Source organism: Delphinapterus leucas, chromosome 17, assembly GCF_059928025.1.
Source record: "Delphinapterus leucas isolate spDelLeu-1000000601 "Yukka" chromosome 17, BTC_Dleu_Yukka2, whole genome shotgun sequence".
Lineage (NCBI taxonomy): Eukaryota > Metazoa > Chordata > Mammalia > Artiodactyla > Monodontidae > Delphinapterus > Delphinapterus leucas.
Genome location: NC_143145.1, coordinates 24918454 through 24935103, shown reverse-complemented (window position 1 = coordinate 24935103; position 16650 = coordinate 24918454). Strand labels below are relative to the sequence as shown.

Sequence of the window (16650 nt, the reverse complement as noted above, 5' to 3'; positions counted from 1 at the left end):
AAAAAATAAATAAAATAAAATTCAAGGGAAAAAAAAGAAATAAGTCTATCTGAAAACAAAAGCACACATTTCTTAGGATTTAAAAATTTTGCACATAATAAGGTTGCACAGAAATTACTGGCTGTTCTTATAAACAGAATGAGGTATTAGTTAATCTCTAAAGATGAGTGCAAAGAGGAAAAACCATACACACAAAAAAATACATAAATTCATACTAAGACCTAGAGCACCAACAATTAAGAAAGAAATGTGAGAAAATGTATAAAACAGCTATCGTTTCACCACTACAAAATTATTAGCCAGGGACAAAATCATTAGCCACTTAACAATCTCTTGGCAATATTAAGTTTTCAACTTTCTTTCAGTCTAAATGTCTATGAGCAATGCAATCACTTCCTTTACTCCAATTCTTCTGCATGGTTCTGTGGTAAATATTCAACCATACCTTTTTGAAGCTTTCAGTAGAAATTAACCAAGATACTGCTTGCTATCCTTTGCTGAACGACTCAATTATACAGTTTGACATACATTTTGCAACCCGAGTCAGAGATGCTACAGAGCACACAATTTTAAATTAGCAAAGGTTTCACTCAAAAAAAAGCATTCAAGTTCACACAATTTAAATCTACAATAACTTTTAAAATTTAACCTTTAAATATTTATCGGCAAACTCATTCTTTCCTTGGTAATAAAACTGGTCATGTTAATAAGTCCAAGGGCAGGTAGAGAAAAAAGACCAGGCAGAATTATAATCTTTTCTTAAAGAACCTTGCCTAATCAGGGAATTTAATAATTAGCTATTCCTCTACTAACTGAATGTTGCTGAATTTGTCAAAAACAATTTAAATATATTTAATAGCTATGTCAAGTTAAGTGAAATCATGCACTTGTCAAAATAGTTCACAAAAAATTGGTTCTGCATCAAAGATCCTGAAGAAGAGTCAACTAGTTTGGTTTAATGAGAACAGAAAAAGGACTAAATACTGTCCTGAACAGTCAGTGTATGTAGTAACCATATTTCCTCTTTGTTGAGTGGCAGTCCTACAGTGCGTGCTAGGTCCATGGAATCTATTTTCAGTCTGTACTGTATGTCGATTCGTGGTGGTGTCAAAACCACTTAAAGGAAACATTTTCTCCATATCTTCAAGCATGTCATCAAACAACCCACCTCCAAAAGAAAACTCCTGGAAATGGTGCCTTAGTCTACTGGAACCATCCTGGCATGTCTGGAAGTGATCTGCAAAACACTTCTTGGACTGAGTGTTTTGGTTTTGACCAAAAAAAAACAAAGTCTTTAAATAAGTCATCAAAATTGAAGTTAAATGACTGCTCAGAAGGACTTCCACTAGCTCTTTGTCCTTTACCATTAGTAAGAGCACTATGTCCAAGTGTATCATATTCTTCTCGTCTATTAGCATCTGAGAGTGTTTCATATGCTTCTTCAATCTCTCTGAATTTTGCTTCAGCATCAGATCTCTTATTTTTATCAGGATGGCACTTCATGGCCAACTTGTGAAAGGCCGTCTTGATTTGGCACTCTGATGCTGACTTTGGCACACCTAAGATACCATAGTAACTTTGTGAGGTCAAAATTAATTCGGTTACCGTTAAAATGCAGGTTTCAAAGATGAAAACTGACTGGGGAGTATTCATTTCTAATATCCTGACGCTGGCACCCTACGCGCATGTGGAAAACTATTGTTGCTGCTCAGCCTGGCATCACTTCCAGCCCCAACCCCTGAAAGGGCAGCGCTGAAGACCACAAATGTTTTTAATGGCATCTAGAATGATGAATCCTTTCCAGAAGGTTTTCACTTTACTTTCCCCAGATCCATCAGATGAATCACTATTTATGGCAGCTATAGCCTTTCCAAATGTATTTCTTAAATAATAAGACTTGAAAGTCAAAATTACTCCTTGATCCATGGGCTGCAGAATGGATGTTGTGTTAGCAGACATGAAAACTACATTCATCTTGTTGTACACCTCCATCAGAGCTCTTGGGTGACCAGGTCCATTGCCAATGAACAGCAGTATTTTTAAAGGAACTTTTTTTTTTCCTGAGCAGTAGGTCTCAACAGTGGGATTGAAAATATTCAGCAAACCATGTTGTAAGCAGATGTGCTATTTTTAGGCTCTGTCATTCCATTCATAGAGCACACACTGAGTAGATTTGGCATAATTCTTAAGAGCCCTGGGATTTTCAGAATGGTAAATCAGCACTGGCTTTAAGTCACCAGCTGCATTTACCCCTAACAAGAGAGTCAGCCTGTCCTTTGAAGCTTTGAAGCCAGGCGTTGACTTCTCCACTCTAGCTATGAAAGTCATAGACAGCATCTTCTTCCAATATAAGGCTGTTTTGTCTGTACTGAAAATCTGTTATTTAGTGTAGCCACCTTCACTGATTATCTTAAATAGATCTTCTAAATTACCTGCTGCAGCTTCTGCAACAGTACTTGCTGCTTCACCTTGCACTTTTATGTTACGGAGACGGCTTCTTTCTGTAAACCTCATGAACAGCTTCTGCTAACTTCAAACTTTTCTTCTGCAGCTTCTTTACCTCTCTCAGCCTTCACAGACTTGAAGAAAGTTAGGGCCCTGCTCTGGATTAGGTTTGGGCTTAAGAGAATGTTGTGACTGGTTTGAACTTCTCCCCAGAGCACTAAAACCTGCTCCATTACCAGCAATAAGGTTGTTTTACTTTCCTTATCATTTGGGTATTCACTGAAGTAACACTTTTAACTATCTTCTAGAACCTTTCTTTTGCATTCACAACTTGGCTAACTGGTGCAAGAGGCCTAGCTTTTGGCCTGTCGTGACCTTCTATAGCCTTCTCAGTAAGCTTAATCATTTCTAGCTTTTGATTTAAAATGAGAGACTGTCATTCTTCCTTTCACATTAACACTTAGAGGCCATGGCAGGGTTATTAGTTGGCCTAATTTCAATATTTTATTCTCAAGGGTCTATAATTTGTATGCATGTATACTTTCTTTATTTTCTTTTCTTAAGTCAGTTGCCTAAAAATTTAATCATTTGTTCTCTTACCTTTTAAACTTCTTGTTTTAACAATTCAGCTTCCATTCTCAACTTAGCGGTGAAGTCTATGATAAATGAATAAATCCACAAGTGCATTTCACACAGCTTTTTAAACAGTTTTACCATAATGCAACTAAAAGCAGTGCTCTTTGACAATAGTCATGTTTTTGATCATATACATATCAATCAATAATATATAATAATAAGATAATACTTATTTTTTCTCAAGAATTATGCTATGTGTTTTATGTGTATTACCTCATTACCTATAAAATAAATCTTATATGTTACCCAGTCTTAAAGCTGAAAAAAAATTGAGGTTTATGTTGATCTTTTCCAAGATCACACAGCTAGTAGAGTTGAATCAAGAATTAGCATGTGCTATATACAATGGAATATTACTCAGCCATAAAAAGAAATGAAATTGAGTTATCTGTAGTGAGGTGGATGGATCTAGAGTCTGTCATACAGAGTGAAGTAAGTCAGAAAGAGAAAAACAAATACTGTATGCTAACGCATATTTATGGAATCTGAAAAAAGAAAATGGTACTGATGAACCTAGTGGCCGGGCAGGAATAAAGACAGAGACATAGAGAATGGACTTGAGGACACGGGGTGGGGAGGGGGAAGCTGGGGCGAAGTGAGAGTAGCAGCGACTTATATACACTACCAAATGTAAAATAGTTAGTGGGAAGCAACAGCATAGCACAGGGAGATCAGCTTGCTGCTTTGTGACAACCTGGAGGGGTGGGATAGGGAGGATGGGAGGGAGGCTCAAGAGGGAGGGGATATGGGGATATATGTATGCCTACGGCTGATTCACTTTGTTGTACAACAGAAACTAACACAGTATTGCGAAGCAATTATACTCCAATAAAGATCTATTAAAAAAAAAAAGAATTCAGATGTGCGGCTTGACTATGTAGCCCATGCTTTCAAGTAATACTACTGTCCTTGGCTACACTGCCCCTTTTAATGTGTTACATACAGTAGTAACTCAATTTTCTGTTCTTTGTAGTAATATTTTATAAATAAATAGGAATTAAATGACAAAACATGTTCAGTCTTTTTTGTTAATGGTAAGTATTGCAATTAAAATAAAATATATTAGCTTCATAAGAGAATAGAAAAAGAATGCTGTCCCTTTAGGAGGAAAGTATTTCCAACTGTTTACCATTTTAAGAAAACTAATTAAATATTCAATAGGCTGAATGCTATTAGATGGAAGACTGAACATTCCTTTGCAATCTAAATTCTAAGTGTGGCCAGAGGCACCGTGAACAGTTTAAAGAATAAAATCTCTAGCCTGAGTAACTGAAATGTGCTTTTTACAATTCAGGAGAGACAAATACACATCAGAACTGACATGCTTATCAAATATAACATCATTAGGTCATAATGATGAAGAATGAAGAGCGACAGAAATTTCAGGCTTCTGGATTTTTCTCCTGGAAAAATCCTATTTTCCTGGATGAAATTATATTTTAGGACAATACATAAAAAGAAAAAAAAATCTGTGGCATATGTAGTCAGATAATGTTTTAATTTATGGTTTATTATATGTATACAACTATTTTACAAGCATGTATCTAACTTTCAACTGAAAAGCTGAATAGTAGCTTACTGCAGAGATAAATTCACTTTCACTGGTATTAAATTAATTTAATTATCTTCCCTTGATTAAATAGACAAGCAGAATTCTAAAAATTTATTTCTCAGTTGTCAGGTCCAAGAACAAATTCTTAGACTAGTTTTATAATTTTATCAGATAAAATCTTGAATGTTAATCCTGGATATCCCCATTCAACTCCAACTTTTTAAAGAAAAGGAAATTAAGATCCAGACTATTGAGTTTGCCAGGAAATTATTCATTCAATGAGTATTTACTGACTACCTATTATAAGTAAGTTAGACACTCTTATATGTTACGAGACAAATTCCCAGCCCCTGTTGAACATAATTTCTAATGGATAACAACTGGATTAATGGCAGAACTGAGGTAGACTACACTTTACACTTTTTTACTAAAAAGAAATGGAAAAATTCCTTTGAAATAGCTGGAAGTTTGCTTTGAAAAAAGTTAGAATTTTAAAGTTAATCATTAAGGAAACAATAAATTAACTGAATAGTGTAAAATATTTTGTTAAAATGTACGGGGCTTCATACTGAAACCAAACAGTACATTCTGGATGGGCTTTTGATAAGTCATGATTTTTTATTTATCACACAGTTGTTAGCAAAATGTCTAAAATGAATTGTTTTATTATTTATATTTTCAGCAAAATTGCCTTTTTCTTCTAATTTGCAGATAAAAATAACATGAATATGCTACAATAAAGCAACCAGAACAGAATTAAATATATGTTGGAAATTGTGAATTGAAGGGCATATCTGTTTCCACTATCAATTTTTGTAAGATGAATAAATATTAGTTATATTACCATGCCATCTAAACTAAAGAGCAATACAAATATCATGTTGGTTACAGAGGAGGGTATCATATACAATCCTCTTTGAGGTTGATTCTGCAGAAATTTATTGCAAATAAAAAAAGAGATAAAAAAAAATTAACCTCAATCCAAAATCTGTACTAGAAACTGGTGGCCCTCACTCTCCTCCAGTTCTGTTCCCTTGGATAAAGGTCCTAAAGATTTGTGGAAGAAATAGTAAAAATAACAATAACAACAAAAGACTCTTTAGAAGTTAGAATTAGTTTTGGGGACAAAAGAAACACACTAGTATTAATTTTATTCAATAAATAAATATTATTGTGTAGCACTGTAGCCTACGTGGTAGTGGGGCAGCAATATGCCTCAGTAGCTAAAACTGGGGAGGTGGGGAGTGGGTCTTGAGTGGCTTTATATATGAAGTTTCATGTTGTCTTTGATTCAAACATGAGAATGGATGGTCTATTTGCGGCTCTATTAAAAACTCAGTCCTTGCCAAGAATTTTCTTTCTACCAAAAGAAGGCTAAAATCTTTCTCTGATAGTCACAGAGAAGTACTATAGAATGCTACATCAAGATTAGAATATACTCAGGGCGGAGGGTTAACTAATAAGTTACTGTGCATCAAAACCAGAAAGGAATGAAAATACCCAGCGATAATTATTCATAAACAATTTTCAAGTATGTTGAATGAAAAAAAACCTCCTGACAGTACAATTCATAAAGAGGATACTAAAAATGAGCTTTCTGCAAGCACAAAAGGAGGTACACAGAGGATGGTCTATGTTACAAAAACAAAACAAAATCCAGTCATGGCACAAGACAGCCTTATATGATGTTAAAAAGGGAATGTGTAATTGTTAAGTTTGCCAGAAATCATAATAAAAAGAAAAATAATTACCTTTTGAGTACCTAATTGTTTGATTTTTTTTTTCAATTCTACAATTTTATTGACTATCATGTAACACATGATTCTTGGTGCTGGGAATAACAAATCAAAAAGACTGAAATCCCGGCTTTACATATTCACATGGGAGGAGAAAGTTTATACACAAATAAGTGAAACATCATTTCTTGATGGTAATAAGTTCTGTAAAGTAAAACAATGCAGGAAATGAGAGAGCATAGGTGCTTTGTTTATGACAGTAAAATTTTTAACAGTGAGAGTATATGAAATATAAGCATATATGCAGGTTGAGAGAAGAGTAAGTATAAATCCTTAAGGTATGTAGGTGCTTGGCATATTCATGTAACAATAAAAAGGCCGCTGTGGCTGAAATAGAATGATCCAAGGGTAGCGTAGTATGAGATGAGGTAAGAGCGCCAATGACAGGGTTTACATGCTATTGTGTTAAGCAACTTGATTTTTTCTATTGCAAAAGCAAGTTTAAAAAAAAAGAATGCTCTATTCACAGAAGACCAGTAAAAGTAGTAGCTCTTATTGTTTAAAAAGAAAAGATTATTCTGATGTTTACTAAAAATATTCTATCTTTCTGAAAACATACACACAATTATGCCTGTAACCTGTCTCTCCATTCTTATTTAAAAACTCTAGTACCCTGGATAAAAATTACTGAGTTGAAATATAAGCCCATCAATTAAGTCTCTTAATCTGTGTATGAGGTGTTAAGATATTCACATGTAATTTTAATTTTCTTTTCTATTTGCAAATGTTATTTGGCTTTTTTTTTTTAACATCTTTATTGGGGTATAATTGCTTTACAATGGTGTGTTAGTTTCTGCTTTATAACAAAGTGAATCAGTTATACATATACATATGTTCCCATATCTCTTCCCTCTTGCATCTCCCTCCCTCCCACTCTCCCTAGGGTTTTATTTTTTAATTACAAAATATCTATTCAAAATATTATATCCCTCCAAACTAAGTAGTTTCTTTTCTTTTCTTTTTTCCAGTCAAAAGGAAATCTTGCTTCAAATCACAATCATTTGTAACCTATGGGCAGTAATGATGTGGGTCTATATTATCCTGGATAATTATTTTACATCTTCTGTTACTGGTCTTACAAAGTCACAAGTGGTAACCTTATTTCCTACTTCACTGAGAAATCCAAATCAATCAAAAAGAAAATTTTACAGACTCTCATCATTCTATTTACCCACCTACCATGTCCTATCCTCTTGAGCACTAGATCATCTATGTTTTCTCCTAATCAAGAACATCATTCCAAAAAAAAAAAAAAAAAAAAAAAAGAACATCATTCCAGCGATTCTCCTTTCTCTACTACATCATAATTTTTTTCACTCTCTAGTTCATACCCAACAGGGTTCCAAAATGCTAGTGTTTCTCTGAACTTTAATTAAAACAATACTTCTCTTGATTTTGTGTCCCCCACCAACTACTACTCCATTTCTCTAGTCTTTTATGCAGTCAGTCTTCTGAAATGAACAGTCAATAATCCATGTCTCCAACTCCTCACCTCTCGCTGTCTCTTAAAACCACTCTAATCAACCTCTTCCCCAACAACTCCATAAAAACTGCTGTTGTAATAAACACCAATATCTTTCATCTTATAAAATTCAATGATAAATTCTTAGTCCTTCTCTCATTACCTATCATGCAATATAACCCTACTGGTTATACACACTTCTCTTTGATATACTTTCTTCATTGGCTTTCAAGGCATTGTTCTCTTTTTTTTTTGGTTCCCATTAGGAGGAGACAAAGAAAAGAAAGAGGGTAGGGTAAGTGAGTGATATTCTAATTTTTTTTTTTTCCCCCCAGAGAGTCTATATATATATATATATATATATAATCTAAAAATATATAAAATAATAGAGGTATATATTTATTTATCTAGAATTGTTGAGGTAACAGCACCCAGAAAACTGAAAATAAAAATAGATTTAAAATGTTCCCTGTGGGGTAAGAAGGAGAGATTAGTACTCTTTTTATCATAAGCTCATCAGTTCTTGCAACCATGTGTACTTATTCCTTGATTTTTTTTCCTTGATAAAAATGTTTTAAAATAAGTTTTTAAGTACCATATGTAATTAAAAAAACGAAAAATGTCTATACACTTATTTCAGTTGGAAAATGGAGTGGCTAAGATAGACGAGAAGTAAAGCACATTAATTTCATAGTTTTCATTGCTGGTGTCAAAAGTTACTACATAACTCTGATAAATCAACAAGTAGAGGTGTAGCTTTAGGTATAAAGATATGGTGGTAAGTGGTATTAAAAATAAAAATATTAAATGAAAAACCTGTTACTTTGGGGCAAAGGTTTGGAGATGAATGGGAGCCACAGATATTGGGTTGGCCAAAAAGTTCGTTCAGGTTTTTTCCCACATTATGGAAAAACCTGAACGAACTTTCTGGCCAACCCAATATTTTCTTCTGTTTAATGTTATTTTAAAAATATCTTTATTTTTTAATATAAAAGCATGTATTGCTTTTATAATTAAAATAATTCAGTTTTACAAAGAAAGACTAAGTAAAATTTAAAGTAATACATTTATAGGAGAAATGTATCTTTTTTACTATTTCTGGAAAGGATGAACATAATTGTATTCCAGGGCAATGGTTGATAATTAGGCAATGCTGTTAAATAAAGTTGAATTAAATTGGGAAAAAAAAGGCCTCATTATAAACATGTGAAAAGAAGTGGTGTGCAGAAACAGCTCAAGAGCCTCTATGCACCAGGAACTCTGCCTGTCTAACATCGTTTAAATGATTCTATAAATGACCTGTTAGTGGAAAGAACATTAAGGAAGTATTAGAGGAGATCTATATAGAACGGGAGCAGAGCGAATAAACTGCTGTTAGGAGTTATCGTAGGAAATGTCTATACACGCTTTACACCTTGTCAACTTATGTAGTACCAGCAAAGAGTTTGTTCACCCCCAATACATAAGAAGTTTTAAAGACACTGAGACTTAAGAGTTCCACTCACTATCCCAACTTTCTTTGTGCTTACAAATCATCTAGTTTTTAACTGACTAAATTGCCTTTGTCTGTGGTCCTTATGAAGGAAAGTGAACATAAATTGCCAAAACTTATCTTGAAATATTAAAGTAGTTTTGGGAAGAATGGGCCTGTATGGTTGGAGAAAGGCTGGATAGGAGAAAAGTTTGATGAATAATACAAGGTGCACATGCAGAAAGTATAGCACACCTGATAGAAAGCTGTTGAAAAGTAGGCGAGAGTGATGGGAAGTATACATACTGGTATTTGACAGATTATATGAGCACTGGATTCTTCGTTCACTCGGGATAGACACAGTACAAAGTGGTGGAGGGACCTGATTCAAAAAGAAGAAAATGCTGAATGGAGGTCTAAGTCAGGATGTAATCAACTCTAGTCTTCCTCTATCACAGTGAGAGCTATTATATTAGTGGAGATAAAAGTCACTTTAGATCTCCTTTCAAAATACACAAACCTTCAGTTTTATCCAAAATATGGGGAGAAGCTGAGATTTTAGGGATATGAATTATGTTGAGAAGAGAAGCTTTCATTTTCCTCAGAGCAGTAATTTCAAGTGTTTGTTAGGAGAAAATATAGTAATTACTGTATCAGACAGAGTTCTAATGGGAAAAGAGAAACTTCTCTGTTATTGAGACAAGAAGGATTAATATAGGAAATCAAAAGTTTACAAAACCAGAGAAGAGCCTGGAGAGTGATAGGACAGGGAAGCGGCTTCCAGCATTCAGTAAATCAGAAAGTGCAAGAATCACTGGGAATTGCTGCTGACAATCCCAGCTGTGTGTAACCTCAAAGTAGGCAATTTTCAGGGAGAAGGCCGTGAAACCTCTGGTAAAACTATATATCTGCCATTTGATGAAGCCCCTGAACCCACCTGCCTGTTGAGGGACAGCAGCTTTTGTTTCTTTTTTGCCATAAAGTCTCTTGTGAGTGCCTCCCATTGGAGAAATCAATACTGAACAGGGGAGTCTGCCTTTAAATAGATGAAGACATGTTTACTCTCTCCTCCAAAGGAAAGATGCACTTTCGCAGCAGTTACTGTTAGTTCCCATCACCTAGCTCAGTCACAAAGCCTCTTGACATCTTAAAGCCTATATGACAAGGCTAACCACCACCAACGTACCTTATATTAAATTGTAGAGAAATAGAAGAAGAAAGAACAAAAACTGGTCTATACATATGCAAACATGTCCATAACAAAGCAAGGGAGAAAATACTGATAGTTATCCCATTCTTTTTTTTTTTCCTGCAATTGTTCACAAAGCCATTTTTGGTGTCTATATTTCTTTCTTCACCATGTGTTTCATATTTTTCCCTCAGCCACCACTTCAGCTGGTCATGATGATATGACCAAAATCTTTATTGAAGTGTCTGAGCCATTTATGAACCTGTTGATATCTGCTGTAATTTTTCATTAATTTATTTCTGTGCAAAGTATTCATTGGCAGCCTACAAAATCTACTGGCTTCCATACATACTCCTTCTTGATCCCAAGGTACACCAGCAACTTTATCTCCCGTTTATAATCAGGGTCAATCACCACAGCCAATACAGTAAATCCTTTATTTGCCTGTTGACGGGTGGTTTAAGAAGCTGAATACAGTCAGGGTACAATCTCCGCCACAAGGAAAACGGAATTGTTGCATCCCCTAGTGGACTTCCTTTGTCCTCTTAGGAAGTAAGACCTCAACCAGCAGAGCTCAGAGCTGTGGAGATTAGAAACACATATTTTGTGAGTGATTTCTTAGGTGTAATAGTGAGGAGTACCACTTCACTTTCAACCCTCAGTGTCCAAGACTGTGTTCTGGCTATGTGAAAAGAGGGGTACAGGTTTCCCCCACTATCCAAAAACAAAGCAATCCTATGAAACACTTTGTAAGCCATAGAGAGTAAAGCGAAGAAGCAATTACCTTAGGACACATCTTACTAATAGATGCACAAAATATATTGAGATAAAGCATAGATGCAACAGACATAGTTGAAAGCTGTGGCAGCTTGACGCTGAGATGCCGAGTGTAGTTCCCAGGAAAGGAGCTTCGTGGTGTCGCTCTCACTGCCCAGGGTGCACGCTGCCTCTACAGCAGCTAACTGAAAAACAATGCTGAACGCCATTTTCATCTTTCACTTCTTTTCGTAAAAGTGAAAAATCCTCTTCAGGTTTCTTTTCGTTAGTGAAAACAGGTACTAATGTAGATCTTTCATGAAAATGAAGTGGCGTGAAGCAAACGTTTGAAAAGTTGGGGTAGTGGTGGTGGTGGGATGAATTGGGAGATTGGGATTGACATATATACACTAATATGTATAAAATAGATAACTAATAAGAACCTGCTGTATAAAAAATAAATAAATAAAATAAAATAAAAAGTGGGGGATACCTGTATAACATACTGGTTACTTGTTCCAAGTCTATACTCAATGCATATTTTAGAACAGCTCATTAAACTTATAAGAGCAGACTCCCAACAGGTGTCTGGACCAGCTGCAGACCTTTATCTTCTCTGGTACCCAAATAAAACCAATGAAAACTTAAAATTATCCTCAGGTGTTCCTATTTTAAAGACTGGATTTTTACCCAAAATAATAAATCCAGAATAGCAAAATTTCACTGGTAATGTGGACAGGTAAACATTTCTCCATTAAGCGACAATATGGGAGCCCTTTCACTAACTCTGTTTTAATTCTTCATGGAAGAATGCTCTCTAGAAATAGGAAGTCTAAGAAAAATTCCCAAGAACGTAATTTATTTTACCATCTGCTTTTCTTAGAAAACAGTTAATAACGTAATTGCCTCGACATCATGTTCTGAGTTGCGCATATGCTACACTGGAATGCAAAATTCTTTTTTTTTTTTGAATTGTGGAAAGGATGCCTTGAGGTTTTTAATTCTACTTTTGATTTTACATTTTGGAAGCATCTTATATTTTGACCCCCACCCAACTTATTTATTTCAACTTTTAAATTGTAGCAAATTTTAGTACACTGAAACAATGAATAATAATGTATCATACTGGTGGACAGAAGGTTTCTTATTAGAGTGTCTCAATGAGTTTTTTTGCTTATTTTTTTCCCATTTAAGAAAAGATGTTTTACTTGAATTATTAGAGAACGAGAATGACTTGTTACTTCAAGTACCCATGATTCTTGTAGTCTGTCTACCTGTCTGTCTGTCTATCTATCTATCTATCTAGCTAGCTAGCTATCTTGTGGATATATTTGTTTAAGACAAGTTAGGGATAAAGGCCTAAATATACAACTGAAGGAATTAATCAAAATCCCTATTGGTTCTGATTTTCAGGAAGGAGGGCAGAATCAATGAAGTAAACAGCTGTGAGATAAAGGAGGCTTTGCCCATTGTATTAAATGGTACAAATATCACTTGTCTTTGATGACCTATCCTAGATGAAGCTGTCTGCGCTACTGAAAGGTTAGTGATAGCTTCATTACAATTAGTTATGATATTACATAAAAATTCTCTACTAGGATCAGAACTCAATTTCAGAATGATAAAGAAAGCCCTAATGACAGATTCATAAAATTTACATTGTATTGAATTATGTACAACTAATATTATGAATTTTATTTGTTCCTACTAGATGATAAGATCTTTGTTGGCAATGTTTAAAGAGTAACTACTGAATAACAATTACTGTGATAGTATATCCATTCTGTATTTGATTAATATACAGGGTTCTTTATGTTATTCAATTTGAACACCATAAGTTGATTTTATTTTCAAACTATTATTGTAAAATGTGTTATTTGCTCTTAATAACATTTATGCTATTCTGTGTAATTTTCTTAGTCATAACAAAATTTTGACTGAAAGAAATTCTTTTTTTGAGGAAAATTATGTCTTATAGTAATAATTATTATTCTGAGAATAATAGCTATTATTTATTTTAGTGTTGTATGTGCCAGGCACTTTTCTAAGTACTTTAAATGTGTTCCTTTCAATGGCACTATAAGATACTATTATTAACCATATATTACAGATAATGAAATGTAAGCAAAGTAAGTAACTTTATGAAGGTCACACTGCAAATAAGTATTGGGATCCAAATCCAAACCATGCCATCTGATTCCAATATTAAACTCTTAACCACCGCACTCACTGCTATCCCACAAATACCTCCCATCCCTGGCATATGACACTATTCTATCATCAATTTTGTTAAAAATAATTTAAGAATATGACATGGCCACAAATAACCAATGTAACATGCAGATTCTACATGAAAACTTCCAGGAGTAAAACTTTTTTTCTAGCAGAAGTAGATGAAAGTGTAAGTCTGCCTTTTGGTCTTCAAGAGCAATCAGAGGTTGGGGGTAGAATTGCTCACTCTCCTTTTAGAGTAGACTAAGATGATCTCAGACAGATACTTAATTTCAGTTATTTGCTGGGACAAAATGAAATGTCAGTTTTTATTTTCTTTTTTATCCTTAGCACTACACCTAAATATTAGATTATTAATAACTAAAAGGTTTAGTCCATAACTTTTATTAAAAGCTATTATGTGTAAATGCAGATCATTCATTAACATAAAGGAATTTAAATACTGCTAATGGAAATTGAAGCCTATTAAACTAACAGTGAATATTGCATTGTTTGGGGGCCAAACGAGTATTGTATAAATTAAGAAAATAATAATTTATTGTTATATTTTTTCTTGAACTTCAATGAGTTTTTAAAATAATTTGTAACTTAAAGTGTTTTTACATTTCTGTAGTCATATTTCCTCCCAAATCTCAGCATTAATCTCCAGCTTCAGCAGGAATAGTCAGACCAGTGCTGCTCTTTTAGCGGAATGGCTCAGTGGACCCCTGAGAGTCCTAATTTCAATGTGTTTGATTTAAAAGTCTTATGAGGCATTGCTAACAGTATCTGTTACTGGAAAAAATCTCTCCTTCTTTAAAACCTCAGTACTGAACAATATTCTCCTTTGTGAAGGTGTGACTATTCAAACAAATTTCTCCCCAGAGTCGAGCCATTTTCTAGTACAGAAATTTCCATAAGAAAAAAGTGGAGGGCTGATTAAGAAGTCACCCATGTCTTTTTTTAAAGAAGTAGATGCAATCTCTGTTTCAATTAACCATGGGACATCTTCAAATGACCTCATTCACTCTTCTAATTTATTTACTAACATGGAGCCAACTCAAGTAGCACTTACTGGAGGGACCATGCCCTAGTTTCATTTATTTCTCATTAAATGTGCTGCTGAATAGAAATACCTCAATCACCTACAAAAAAGGAGATCGCCAATGGAATTCCTAAATAAGCTGATTCTAGTTGAAGTAGACTGCAATTAATTTTCATATTATAAATAAATATGTTGTAAAACATATAAACATATATGTTTATAAATATATGTAGAATATATGTAAAAAATACATAGCTAATTTAATCTTTTCACCCTTTTCTTTCACTGTCTGACTTGGGAATTGAACATTTTGGCTTCAAATAAACTACTGAAATCTATACTAGAGGTAAGATCTAGAAATATTTTTCATTATGAATCTTACCTTATTTTATTCATACCCAAATAAAGTAAGACATTGGTATTTCATGGAATTCTGGCTCCTGTAACTTTGTATCAAAGCTATTTAGGAAGTTGTTAAAAATACTTACAAAAAGTTTTTTTTTTCTTCTTCTGTGTTTAGTTCACATGTTTACAACCACAATATAGAAATATTTTTGATTATACAGTTGTATTGGTAAAACATTTTTGAGCATGCCCTCATATTTGTTTCATTTGTATACAAGTGCTACTGTATTAATACATCATATTCCATGCATGTGTGTATGTATGTATCGCACTTGGAAGTTATAATTAATGAGATTGGCTCCATTGTATCATCAGTGAAACTCTACTTGACTCCAGCCAAATATCCTGAAGGTGAATGTTTTAGTTAACAAGGTGAACTATGTGAACAATAGTGTATTTATAATTATTTACCTTTAATATGATTTTTTGCTTGAAAAGTTATATTGTCAACCCCAAACTTCTGGTTTACCTTCTATTAGCGGTAGAAGTCATTTAATGCAGCTGCTTTGTGTAAGTTATCACCAGATGGCATTTCTTTGTCTTTGATTATGCACATATTTCTGAATTAAAAACTATTTTATTAAGTGAGGTTCTTGCTAAGTTCTTTGGGCAAATTATTTTACTTCTCATTCAAATACATACTATTACCAAACAGCTGTTCTGTCCACGGTACTACGCTAAATGTGCTGAGGGCTACAGAGGTAAAGTGTCAACACCTTTAACTGCTTGTAGTTAGAAAATAAGTATTCAGTAGAGCTCTTTATCTGACTTTCATTTAATTAAATTGCCAGATTCTTTGTTGTTTTCCATGTTGTTTGTAAACATACTGAAAATAAGTAGTAGGCAAATTATAAAAGCTTCAATATGACATTCCAAGAAGTTTATACTTTACTATATATTATTTAAAATTAATTTCCTAAACTGATTTCACATAATATAATCCACACAGATTTATCAAAGTTTTTTGTTTTTCTTAATTGGTTGGTTGGCCTTTGGCTGGTTTGTGTTAGTGAAGCAGAAAATTACATGATCAAATTTATGCTTTATAAAGATAAATTTGGAATGAAGAAGGCATATACTAGGGACATAGAGACCAGTTAGAAGACTATAGTGAGTCAAGTAAAAAAACAAAAAGAATAAATGGCTGAGATGAGATAAAGGTATATCCCTCTTTCTAAGAGATGGGATCATTTAAACAAGTAATTGAGAAAAAGAATGGATGGGAGGTTGAGAAGAAGATGATTCTTAAGTTTCTGAAGAAGATGAGTCATCATGGTGAGGGGTGGAGAATATGAAAATAAGGTTTTAGTAAAATGTAAAGACTTTGTTTTGGACATGTTGAGCTTAAAGATTTGTTGTACAACCTGATGAAAATATTAACAATTTGATATGGAGTCCAAGAAAGAGGTGAGGGATATATTTTATAGGGAAAAACCCTATCAAATATATTTAACAGAACAGTGAATTTTTCTCCTTCCTTTGTCCCCACAATATATTTTATTAATACCACAAATATTACTTGAAATTTAATAGCCTGACCACTTTATCTAAATAACAATGTGTCATCTATCATAACTCTTTGAATCCACATGCCAAAATAATGTATCTGAAAATAAGGACCTTTATTTCTATTTTTAGTCCAGAAAAACTGTATCTATTATATGTTAATTATTTTGATTTAA

General features: G+C 33.7%; 1 pseudogene; it reads right to left on the bottom strand.

The window, feature by feature from the left end:
• Positions 1 to 832: 832 nt before the first annotated feature.
• LOC111165207 (dnaJ homolog subfamily B member 9 pseudogene) lies at positions 833 to 2059 on the bottom strand (annotated as a pseudogene).
• Between the last annotated feature and the right edge of the window lie 14591 nt (positions 2060 to 16650).